Here is a 13,135-nt window from a genome sequence, read left to right on the forward strand (position 1 = left end):
TCTGAAGTCAGAGTAGATAGCCACAGAGAGTTTACGAAGGTACCATAGATTGACAAAGGTCTCTTTTCCGGGATCCTTAGGACGTCCCTACAATGAAGATTACGTTTAAAATGTTTATGGTTATGTAGGGTTTGAGATTAGGTTTAGGGTATGGACGTCCCAAGGGTTCCTTATTGCACTAACTGATTGACAACCCAACATTACGGACGGGTTGTCACTAGTTACCACATGAAAACAAAAAATGAGCTTTTTGGTCTTAATTAAAGTTTAGGGTTAGGCATAAGGTTAGCAGTGTGGTTATGGTTCAAATCAGATTTTAAGAAGATCAATTGTAGAAATAGGCGGGGTTTAGTCATAATTATAACTTCGTGGCTGTGGTAACTAGTGACAACGCTTTGAACTGGCCTGAAATGTTCGTTGGGTATGTCACTCAAATCTCTAACCGTCCATCCCAGACAGCAGTATTCTCAAAGGTTCCGCGTTACTCGAAGCGAGAGGGATAATGGGGCCAAAAATCGGTCTTCTCCACCAGGTGGCGTTGTTTAATTTTTTTCGCTCACCAAGCGAGGGGTTTTGGAAGGTGGTTTAATGAGTGTCGAATTTGGTCAACAAAAATGTAATTGATTTTTTCCTATGTAAGGTTTATTTTATATAATAAAAGTTTCGTAGTGCTAAGATTGTTATGAGTTTACTGTGACAAAAGAACACTTGACATCCCGGAAACTTTGAGAAAAAAAACTTTATATCGGAGTTGTCTCGAGTTAGCTACGCATATTCATGACATGATGCTAGCATTTATTTTTTATTGACAACAAATACATGAGGGAACAGAAGTGTATATATAGATGATATACAATGGACAATTGGGCTAGGGGGTACAATATCACATTACACAAGGACCTTAAGGGACATACATACACTTATAATTCTAATAGCTTTTTTGTTAGTAGAGTATTTAATTGTCTTAAAATACAGTTCAAGTTCTTTTTGTAGGGTAAGAAAATTTGTTTTTTTGTTTGTAAATTTACATTTGTGAATCTGAAATTTGGCCAAAAGAATAATGAAATTAATTACATAAAAATGTTTCAGCTTATTCCTATCCTAGTTAAAGAATCCAAGCAGTACATCTCTCCACAATAGTGTAAGACCTTCATATAAGTGTTCCATTATAAATCTACTGATGTCTTGACACAGTTTTCTTACATGAATACAATGCCAAAAAAAGATGCAACACTGTTTCTGGGTGGTCATTACAAAAGGAGCAATTTGAGTTCATGTTTTCCTTAAACTTCTTCATATAGTGGTTGGCAGGGTAATATTTATGAATAATTTTAAAGGAAACTTCCTTAATTTTGTTAACAAGTAGGTATGTGTGTGGCAACACACATATTGCAAAACAACATGAAGTTAATGCCAGCAAAAGTAGAGAAGACATGATGAGGAATAAAATTCCAGATAGAAGTGGGTCTTCTTAGGAACTGTTTTATCCAATTGATCTTAAAATTATTATTTAAGGTAGTAAAGTCCAGAAAATTCAGTCCACCATTCTCATAAGTGTTCATTACAACAGTTTTCCTAATGTAATGGGTACGGTTTCTCCACAGAAAGTTGAAAAGCATCTGGTCTATCTCCTTGCTTATTTTACTGTCTAGATATAAAGATAGAGGGCCATATGTTAGTCTAGAGATACCTTCAGCCTGGGTTATTAGGACTCTTCCTTTTAAAGATAAGTCCATCTGTAGCCATTGACTTAGCTTCTTCTGTTGTTTAAAAAAAAGAGGGTTAAAATTTAGTAAGCCTCTAGACTTCTGATCCTTTGTAATGATTATGCCTAAATATGTTCTTCTTTTACTGGAATACCATAATATGAAGGTGTCACACAATCTTTGATAGGCATGAGTTCACATTTATTCATGTTAAGATATAGACCAGACGCTTTGGAAAATGATTGTATTTCAGAGCAGCATAGCATCTCTCTTCATTGAATACAGGCGGATGATGTCAACACTCCTCATCGAATATTCAAAAATGTTTTAAAATAACGAGATGTAACCACCAATCCAAAGAGTATGGAAGTCAAACGTTCAGGCTGCTGTGCAGACACCATGGAGGCTCTAGTACTCAGCCTTTTTAAACTGTCGAAATGGTTAAATGAATGAGAAATATGTCATTGTTGTAATCGTTTTTGTAGTGGGCAACAAACTATCATGTTAAATTATTATTTACATATTAATTATTTGATATTGCACTAATTTCCCAGTTTGTTACTACTGGCTTGCACAAACTTGCATTTTCACCCCATAACATTTTGTGGAATTACACATCCTTTTTACCCCAACTTGGTTATGTTAGTATAAACGTTTATAGTCAACACGATGACAATATCAATTGCTTAAAACAGATCAATATCTTTGGTTTTGTACTGTTGATTTTGTCACGCGCTGTGGTTGTGCAGGAACGCCGAGTTAATTTTCGATCTTTCAAATGGCACGGAAAACTCAGGGCGGTCTCTATTTAAAAGTCACTGGCCACACACCATTTTGACAGTCAAACTATCAATTAAATAGCAGTCAACCGTTGTCACTGTAGAAATCCTTTGTCGCGTCGTGATTAGTTGAAGTCGGCTAACATAAAAAGTGTGGTTTGTACCCTTTTCCTTGATGGCAGCCTCCCGAAATCAACATAGGACATTCCAAAATATAGATATAAGCCTTCAACAAATTCTCATATAACCATATTCCAAGTTTCCGTGTGGTCTTTGAATAGTGATAGTTTAAACACCGCTTAATCAAAAGTACCACTCATCATCAGTGGTGGAACTAAAGTTGTATACATGGGGTGGCCAAAGCTACTTCAGGGGGTCCATAGACCATGACAGAAAATGTGTGTGTAACCCTAACCTGGCATCTAAGGAGCATGAATGAATCCTATGATTGCTGATTAGAGGTAGAAGTGATAATTCACTTAACCCAGAGCTCTTTAATGTGGCAGATAGTGTGGTCCAAAAGGGTTACTTCACTAGAATTGTTGAACATACTATGAATAGTCATACTATGAATACCTCGGAACTGCAGCTTAATTACTCACACACACACACACACACACACACACACACACACACACACACACACACACACACACACACACACACACACACACACACACACACACACACACACACACACACACACACACACACTGGAGAGACTTGGGTCATACTGTTACCATGAATATATCATCTGGGTCTATGTGTTGAACATCCAAATATTTTCTGAAAATACTTCTCAAGCACCAAGGAGATAAGATAGCATGTGTGTTACATGAATTGCATAGTTTATTTACAAAAAGTAAATGTACAAAAAAAACACACTGCAATTTGACATATCAAACAGAAATGGACTTGAAAAATATATATATATATATTTGGTGCCCATCAATATTACAAACTTACAGTATTTATTTTGATAATTTTTTATTTATTTAACCAGGTAGGTTAGTTGAGAACAAGTTCTCATTTGCAACTGCAACCTGGCCAAGATAAAGCAAAGCAGTTTGAAACATACAACAACACAGAGTTACACATGGAATAAACAAACATACAATCAATAATACAGTAGAAAAATCCATATACACAGAGTGCAAATGAGGTAGGATAAGAGAAGTAAGGTAATAAATAGGCCATGGTGGCGAAGTAATTACAATATAGCAATTAAACACTGGAATGGTAGACGTGCAGAAGATGAATGTGCAGGTAGAGATACTGGGGTGCAAAGGAGCAAGATAAATAAATAAATACAGTATGGGGATGAGGTCGTTGGATGGGTTATTTACAGATGGGCTACGTACAGGTGCAGTGATCTGTGAGCTGCTCTGATAACTGGTGCTTATAGCTAGCGAGGGAGATATGAGTCTCCAGCTTCAGTGATTTTTGCAGTTCATTTCAGTCATTGGCAGCAGAGAACTTGAAGGAAAGGCGGCCAAAGGACGAAATGGCTTTGGGGGAGACCAGTGAGATATACCTGCTGGAGCGCATGCTACGGGTGGGTGCTGCCATGGTGACCAGTGAGCTGAGATAAGGCAGGGCTTTACCTAGCAGAAACTTGAAGATGACCTGGAACCAGTGGGTTTGGCGACGAGTATGAAGCGAGGGCCAGCCAAAGAGAGCGTACATGTCGCACTGGTGGGTAGTTTATGGGGCTTTGGTGACAAAACGGATGGCACTGTGATAGACTGCATCCAATTTGTTGAGTAGAATGTTGGATGCTATTATGTAAATTACAGTGCCTTACGGAAGTATTCGGCCCCCTTGAACTTTGCGACCTTTTGCCACATTTCAGGCTTCAAACATAAAGATATAAAACTGTATTATTTGTGAAGAATCAACAACAAGTGGGACACAATCATGAAGTGGAACGACATTTATTGGATATTTCAAACTTTTTTAACAAATCAAAACCTGAAAAATTGGGCGTGCAAAATTATTCAGCCCCTTTACTTTCAGTGCAGCAAACTCTCTCCAGAAGTTCAGTGAGGATCTCTGAATGATCCAATGTTGACCTAAATGACTAATGATGATAAATACAATCCACCTGTGTGTAATCAAGTCTCCGTATAAATGCACCTGCACTGTGATAGTCTCAGAGGTCCGTTAAAAGCGCAGAGAGCATCATGAAGAACAAGGAACACACCAGGCAGGTCCGAGATACTGTTGTGAAGAAGTTTAAAGCCGGATTTGGATACAAAAAGATTTCCCAAGCTTTAAACATCCCAAGGAGCACTGTGCAAGCGATAATATTGAAATGGAAGGAGTATCAGACCACTGCAAATCTACCAAGACCTGGCCATCCCTGTAAGCTTTCAGCTCATACAAGGAGAAGACTGATCAGAGATGCAGCCAAGAGGCCCATGATCACTCTGGATGAACTGCAGAGATCTACAGCTGAGGTGGGAGACTCTATCCATAGGACAACAATCAGTTGTATATTGCACAAATCTGGCCTTTATGGAAGAGTGGCAAGAAGAAAGCCATTTCTTAAAGATATCCATAAAAAGTGTCATTTAAAATTTGCCACAAGCCACCTGGGAGACACACCAAACATGTGGAAGAAGGTGCTCTGGTCAGATGAAACCAAAATTGAACTTTTTGGCAACAATGCAAAATGTTATGTTTAGCGTAAAAGCAACACAGCTCATCACCCTGAACACACCATCCCCACTGTCAAACATGGTGGTGGCAGCATCATGGTTTGTGCCTGCTTTTCTTCAGCAGGGACAGGGAAGATGGTTCAAATTGATGGGAAGATGGATGGAGCCAAATACAGGACCATTCTGGAAGAAAACCTGATGGAGTCTGCAAAAGACCTGAGATTGGGACGGAGATTTGTCTTCCAACAAGACAATGATCCAAAACATAAAGCAAAATCTACAATGGAATGGTTCAAAAATAAACATATCCAGGTGTTGGAATGGCCAAGTCAAAGTCCAGACCTGAATCCAATCGAGAATCTGTGGAAAGAACTGAAAACTGCTGTTCACAAATGCTCTCCATCCAACCTCACTGAGCTCGAGCTGTTTTGCAAGGAGGAATGGGGGAAAATGTCAGTCTCTCGATGTGCAAAACTGATAGAGACATACCCCAAGCGACTTACAGCTGTAATCGCAGCAAAAGGTGGCGCTACAAAGTATTAACTTAAGGGGGCTGAATAATTTTGCACGCCCAATTTTTCAGTTTTTGATTTGTTAAAAAAGTTTTAAATATCCAATAAATGTCGATTAATTTTGAATTGGACATGCTTAATGTGAGTCTGGAAGGAGAGTTTACAGTCTAACCAGACACCTAGGTATTTGTAGTTGTCCACATATTCTAAGTCAGAACCGTCCAGAGTAGTGATGCTGGACGGGCAGGCAGGTGTGGGCAGCGATCGGTTGAAGAACATGCATTTAGTTTTACTTGCATTTAAGAGCAGTTGGAGGCCACGGAAGGAGAGTTGGATGGCATTGAAGCTTGTCTGGAGGTTAGTTAACACAGTGTCCAACGAAGGGCCGGAGGTTTCCAGAATGGTGTCTTCTGCGTAGAGGTGGATCAGAGAATCACCAGCAGAAACATGACGTGACATCATTGAGGTATACAGAGAAGAGAGTCGGCCTGAGAATTGAACCCTGTGACACCCCCATAGAGACTGCCAGAGGTCCAGACAACAGGCCCTCCGATTTGACACACTGAACTCTATCAGAGAAGTAGTTGGTGAACCAGGCGAGGCAATCACTTGAGAAACCAAGGCTGCTGAGTCTGCCAATAAGAATGTGGTGATTGACAGAGTTGAAAGCCTTGGCCAGGTCTATGAATGCTGTAATGTCACAGTAATGTCTCTTATCGATGGCGGTTATGATATCGTTTAGGACCTTGAGTGTGGCTGAGGTGCACCCATGACCAGCTCTTCAACCAGATTGTATAGCGGAGAAGGTACGGTGGGATTCAAAATGGTCGGTAATCTATTTGTTAACTTGGCTTTCGAAGACCTTAGAAAGGCAGGGTAGGATAGATACATGTATAGGTCTGTGGCAGTTTGGGTCTAGAGTGGCAGCTTTCCAATCTATGGGAATCTCAGACGCTACAATAGAGTGGTTGAACAGGCTAGTAATAGGGGTTGCAACAATTTCGGCAGATAATTTTAGAAAGAGAGGGTCCAAATTGTCTGGCCCAGCTGATTTGTTGGGGTCCAGATTTTGCAGGTCTTTCAGAACAACAGCTTTGGATTTAGGACTTAGGCTTGGGATTTGGGGGAAGGAGAAATGGGGAGGCTTGGGCATGTTGCTGTGAGGGGTGCAGCGGTGTTGACCAGTGTAGGGGTGGCCAGGTGGAAAGCATGGCCAGCTGTAGAAAAATTGAAATTATCAATTATAGTGGATTTATCGGTGGTGACAGTGTTTCCTAGCCTCAGTGTAGTGGGCAGCTGGGAGGAGGTGCTCTTATTCTCCATGGACTTTACAGTGTTCCAGAACTTTTTGGAGTGTGTGCTACAGGATGCAAATTTCTGCTTGAAAAGCTAGCCTTAGCTTTCCTAACCGTCTGTGTATATTTGTTCCTAACTTCCCTGAGAAGTTGTATATCACGGGGGCTATTCGATGCTAATGCAGAATGCCACAGGATGTTTTTGTGCTGGTCAAGGGTAGTCATATCTGGGGAGAACCAAGGGCTATATATGTTCCTGGTTCTACATTCTATGAATGGGGCATGCTTATTTAAGATGGTGAAGAAGGCACTTTTAACCAGACATCTTCTACTGACGGGATGAGGTCAATATCCTTCCAGGATACCTGGGCCAGGTTGATTAGAAAGGCCTGCTCACTGAACTGTTTTAGGGAGCGTTTGACAGTGATGAGGGGTGGTCGTTTGACCGCAGACCCATTACGGATGCAGGCAATGGAGCAGTGATTGCTGAGATCTTGGTTGAAACCAACAGAGGTGTATTTGGAGGGCAAGTTGGTTAGGAGGATATCTATGAGGGTGCCCGTGTTTACGGATTTGGGAAGGTACCTAGTGGGTTCATTGATCATTTGTGTGAGATTGATGGCATCAAGCTTAGATTGTAGGATGGCCGGGGTGTTAAGCATGTCACAGTTTAGGTCATCTAGCAGCACAAGCTCTGAAGATAGATGGGGGGCAATCAATTCACATATGGTGTTTAGGGCACAGCTGGGGACAGAAGGTGGTCTATAGCAAGCGGCAACAGTGAGAGACTTGTTTCTGGAAAGGTGGATATTTAAAAGTAGAAGCTCGAATTGTTTGGATACAGACCTGGATAGTAAGACAGAACTCTGCAGGCTATTTCTGCAGTAGATAGCCCCACCACCCCCTTTGGCAGTTCTATCTTGTATGAAAATGTTATAGTTAGGGATGGAAATTTCTGGGTTTTTGGTGGTCTTCCAAAGCCAGGATTCAGACATCCGGGTTGGCAGAGTTTGCGAGAGCAGTGAATAAAACAAACTTAGAGAGGAGGCTTCTAATGTTAACATGCATGAAACCAAGGCTTTTACGGTTACAGAAGTCAACAAATAAGAGCACCTGGGGAATAGAAGTGGAGCTAGGCACTGCAGGGCCTGGATTAACCTCTACATTACCAGAGGAACAGAGGAGGAGTAGGATAAGGGTACGGCTAAAGGCTTTCAGAACTGGTCGCCTAGTGCGTTCGGAACAAAGAGTAAAAGGAGCAGGTTTCTGGGCGCGATAGAATAGATTCAAGGCATAATGTACAGACAGGGGTATGGTAGGATGTGAGTACATTGGAGGTAACCTAGGCATTGAGTAATGATGAGAGAGATATTGTCTCTAGAGACGTTTAAACCAGATGATGACACCGCATATGTGGGAGATGGAACTAAATAATTGGTTAAGGCATATTGAGCAGGGCTGGAGGATCTATAGTGAAGTAAGACAATAATCACTAACCAGGACAGTAATGGACAAGGCATATTGATATTTGGGAGAGGCATGCGTAGCCGGGTGATCATAGGGGTCCAGTGAGTGGTTGGGCTGGCTGGAGACACGGCGATTCAGACAGCTAGCAGGCCGGGGCTAGCAAGCTAGCAGAAGGGCCTTAGAGGGACGTCTCGACGGAGGAAAGTCTGTTTTAGCCTCTGCGTGGTACTAGATCTGCTTTTACACTTTTGGGAAAGGGCTTGTGAAGAAAAATCTTATTGCAAGAACTGGGAGCTCTTTAAATTTGAGGTGTCCAAATACCTTAGAAAATGTGGTAGTAATCTTGCTAAGACCAGAAGAGCTGAGGAGGAAAAGGTGATCATTAAGATAACTTCCCTTTCTCAGAGGTTCCCAGCCGGCCTCTAGGGGGAGGAGAAGATGGAACTGATTGAGTTACAAAATAAGCTGGATAATATACACTGCTCAAAAAGATAAAGGGAACAATAAAATATCAAATCCTAGATCTGAATACTTTTTTATTTATATAGTTTAATGTGCTGACAACAAAATCACACAAAAATTATCAAAGGAAATCAAATGTATCAACTCATGCAGGTCTGGATTTGGAGTCACACTCAAAGTTAAAGTGCAAAACCACACTACAGGCTGATCCAACTTTGATGTAATGTCCTTAAAACAAGTCAAAATGAGGCTCAGTAGTGTGTGTGGCCTCCATGTGCCTGTATGACCTCCCTACAACGCTTGGGCATGCTCCTGATGACGTGGCGGATGGTCTCCTGAGGGATCTCCTCCCAGACCTGGACTAAAGCATCCACCAACTCCTGGACAGTCTGTGGTGCAACGTGGCGTTGGTTGATGGAGCGAGACATGATGTCCCAGATGTGCTCAATTGGATTCAGGTCTGGGAGGAGGGAGGGGGAGCAGTCCATAGCATCAATGCCTTCCTCTTGCAGGAACTGCTGACACACTCCAGCCACATGAAGTCTAGCATTGTCTTGCATTAGGAGGAACCCAGGGCCAACCGCACCAGCATATGGTCTCACAAGGGGTCTGAAGATCTCATCTCGGTACCTAATGGCAGTCAGGCTACCTCTGCGGAGCACATGGAGGGCTGTGCGGCCCCCCAAAGAAATGCCACCCGACACCATGACTGACCCACCGCCAAACCGGTCATGCTGGAGGATGTTGCAGGCAGCAGAACGTTCTCCACGGCGTCTCCAGACTCTGTCACATCTGTCACATGTGCTCAGTGTGAACCTGCTTTCATCTGTGAAGGCGAATTTGCTAATCTTGGTGTTCTCTGACAAATGCCAAACGTCCTGCACGGTGTTGGGCTGTAAGCACAACCCCCACCTGTGGACGTCGGGCCTTCATATCACCCTCATGGAGTCTGTTTCTGACCGTTTGAGCAGACACATGCACATTTGTGGCCTGCTGGAGGTCATTTTGCAGGGCTCTGGCAGTTCTCCTCCTGCTCCTCCTTGCACAAAGGCAGAGGTAGCGGTCCTGCTGCTGGGTTGTTGCCCTCCTACGGCCTCCTCCACATCTCCTGATGTACTGACCTGTCTCCTGGTAGCACCTCCATGCTCTGGACACTACGCTGACAGACACAGCAAACCTTCTTGCCACAGCTCGCATCGATGTTCCATCCTGGATGAGCTGCACTACCTGAGCCACTTGTGTGGGTTGTAGACTCTCATGCTACCACTAGAGTGAAAGCACCGCCAGCATTCAAAAGTGACCAAAACATCAGCCAGGAAGCATAGGAACTGAGAAGTGGTCTGTGGTCACCACCTGCAGAACCACTCCTTTCTTGGGGGTGTCTTGCTAATTGCCTATAATTTCCACTTGTTGTCTATTCCATTTGCACAACAGCATGTGAAATTTATTGTCAATCAGTGTTGCTTCCTATGTGGACAGTTTGATTTTACAGAAGTGTGATTGACTTGGAGCTACATTGTGTTGTTTAAGTGTTCCCTTTATTTTTTTGAGCAGTGTATATAGATTAAAAGAAGACGGAGCCTTTAGTAGAGCTAGGAAAAAATGGATTGAGGAGGGAGAACAAAATTCATCCTATTTCTTTAGACTTGAGAAATTTCACTCTACAAATAATACTATCCATAAGTTAAACAATGATGGTGTTATTACAGGTGAATTTTACAAATGATTTTCTGAACAAGTAGCATTTCCAATTTGAAGTATTTTATTATTAAAAACAATGTTCTCCCTCCTACAATGAGTCAGCGGTTAATAACACTGATCTAAAAAGAAGTGCTGCTCATTGATAACTGGCGTCCAATTTGTCTTCTTAATAATGACTATAAGATATTAGCCTCACTACTTGCAAAAATAATTAAAGAAGTCCTGGATGCAATCCTTGATGAAACACAGTCTGGCTTCATGAGGAACAGACATATTTCTAACAATGTCAGACTAGTATTAGACATACTTGACTACTCAGACCTAATAACTGAGGATAGCTTCATATTATTTTTTGATTTTTATAAAGCATTTGACACAGTAGAGCATCAGTTTCTCTTCCACTCCCTTGAGAGACTTGGCTTTGGGGATTTTTTCTGTAAGGCTATTAAGACTCTCTATGCAAATGGTCACAGCTCTATCAAATTGAAATATGGCACCTCACCTAGATTTGAGTTAAAGAGAGGAATTAAGCAATATTGTCCTATCTCTTCATACCTGTTTTTATTAATCACCCAGCTTCTTACAAATTCTTTAAATAATAGTCATGTACAAGGTATTTCCATAGCTGGTAAAGAAATTATTATAAGCCAGCTGGCTGACGATACTACACTTTTTCAGAAAGATGCTAACCAAATTCCCATATCGATCAATGTGATACAATCCTACAAGCGTCTGGTCTATATCTTAACATGAATAAATGTGAACTCGTGCCTATCAAAGATTGTGTGACACCTTCATATTATGGTATTCCAGTAAAAGAAGAACTAACATATGTAGGCATAACCATTACAAAGGATCAGAAGTCTAGAGGCTTACTAAATTTTAACCCTCTTATTAAAAAACCCCAGAAGAAGCTAAATCAATGGCTACAGAGGGACTTATCTTTAAAAGGAAGTGTCCTAATAACCAAGACTGAAGGTATCTCTAGACTAACATATGGCCTTCTATCGTTATATCTTGACAGTAAAATAAGCAAGGAGATAGACCAGATGCTTTTCAACTTTCTGTGGAGAAACCGTACCCATTACATTAGGAAATCTGTTGTAATGAACACTTATGAGAATGGTGAGCTGAATTTTCTGGACTTTACTACCTTAAATAATACTTTTAAGATCAATTGGATAAAACAATTCGTAAAAAGACCCACTTCTATCTGGAATTGTATTCCTCATCATGTCTTCTCTACTTTTGGTGGCCTTAACTTCATGATGGTTTGCAATTATAATATTGACAAAGTTCCAGTGAAACTTTCTGCTTTTAATCGGCAGGTTTTCTTGTCATGATCCTTAATTTATAAGCACAATTTTTCTCCACACAGATATTATATATGGAATAATCTGGATATATTGTATAAAAATACTACTTTGTTTTTAGAATATTGGTTCCGAAATCAGATCCTATTGGTGAGCCAACTGGTAAATGCAGAGGGTCTTTTACTCAGTTATAAGGTTCCTTTAACACCTAAAGATTTTGCAGTTGTCTTAGATGCCATTCCCTCAGGTGTTTCTTTATTATTCAGGAATGTGTCAAGACCTGACCCTCCGAGCCTACCTTCTATTGACCCTGTTGACGCATCAGTAGGAAAGACCTGACCCTCCGAGCCTACCTTCTATTGACCCTGTTGACTCATCAGTAGGAAAGACCTGACCCTCAGAGCCTACCTTCTATTGACCCTGTTGACTCATCAGTAGGAAAGACCTGACCCTCCGAGCCTACCTTCTATTGAACCTGTTGACTCATCAGTAGGAAAGACCTGACCCTCCGAGCCTACCTTCTATTGAACCTGTTGACTCATCAGTAGGAAAGACCTGACCCTCCGAGCCTACCTTCAGAGCCATCAGTAGGAAAGACCTGACCCTCAGAGCCTACCTTCTATTGACCCTGTTGACTCATCAGTAGGAAAGACCTGACCCTCCGAGCCTACCTTCTATTGACCCTGTTGACTCATCAGTAGGAAAGATTTGTTTCTCTTTTGGTCCATGCAACAACAGAGCGATACGAACCTTGTTTCAGCAGGATGTTGTTTCACCTTATGTCATGCCTTATTGGAATGGATTTATTGATAATATCTGTTGGAAAAAGTTTGGATGTAACCTACTTGTTAACAAAATTAAGAAAGTTTAAAATTATTCATAAATATTATCCTGCCAACCACTATATGAAGAAGTTTATTTAAAGCATCAACTCAAATCGCTCCTTTTGTCACGCCCTGGCCATAGAGAGGCTTTTATCCTCTATTTTGGTTAGGCCAGGGTGTGACTAGTGTGGGCATTCTATGTTCATTTTCTATGTTTTGGATTTCTGTGTTTGGCCGGGTGTGGTTCTCAATCAGAGGCAGCTGTCTATCATTGTCTCTGATTGAGAACCATACTTAGGTAGCCTTTTCCCACCTGTGTTATGTGGGTAGTTGTTTTCTGTTTAGTGTATATCACCTTACAGAACTGTTTCATGTCTTCCATGTCACTTTGTCACTTTGTTTTGTGCGTTCAGTCA

The sequence above is a fragment of the Oncorhynchus keta genome, chromosome 26 (assembly GCF_023373465.1).
Source record: "Oncorhynchus keta strain PuntledgeMale-10-30-2019 chromosome 26, Oket_V2, whole genome shotgun sequence".
In the NCBI taxonomy this organism is placed as follows: Eukaryota; Metazoa; Chordata; class Actinopteri; order Salmoniformes; family Salmonidae; genus Oncorhynchus; species Oncorhynchus keta.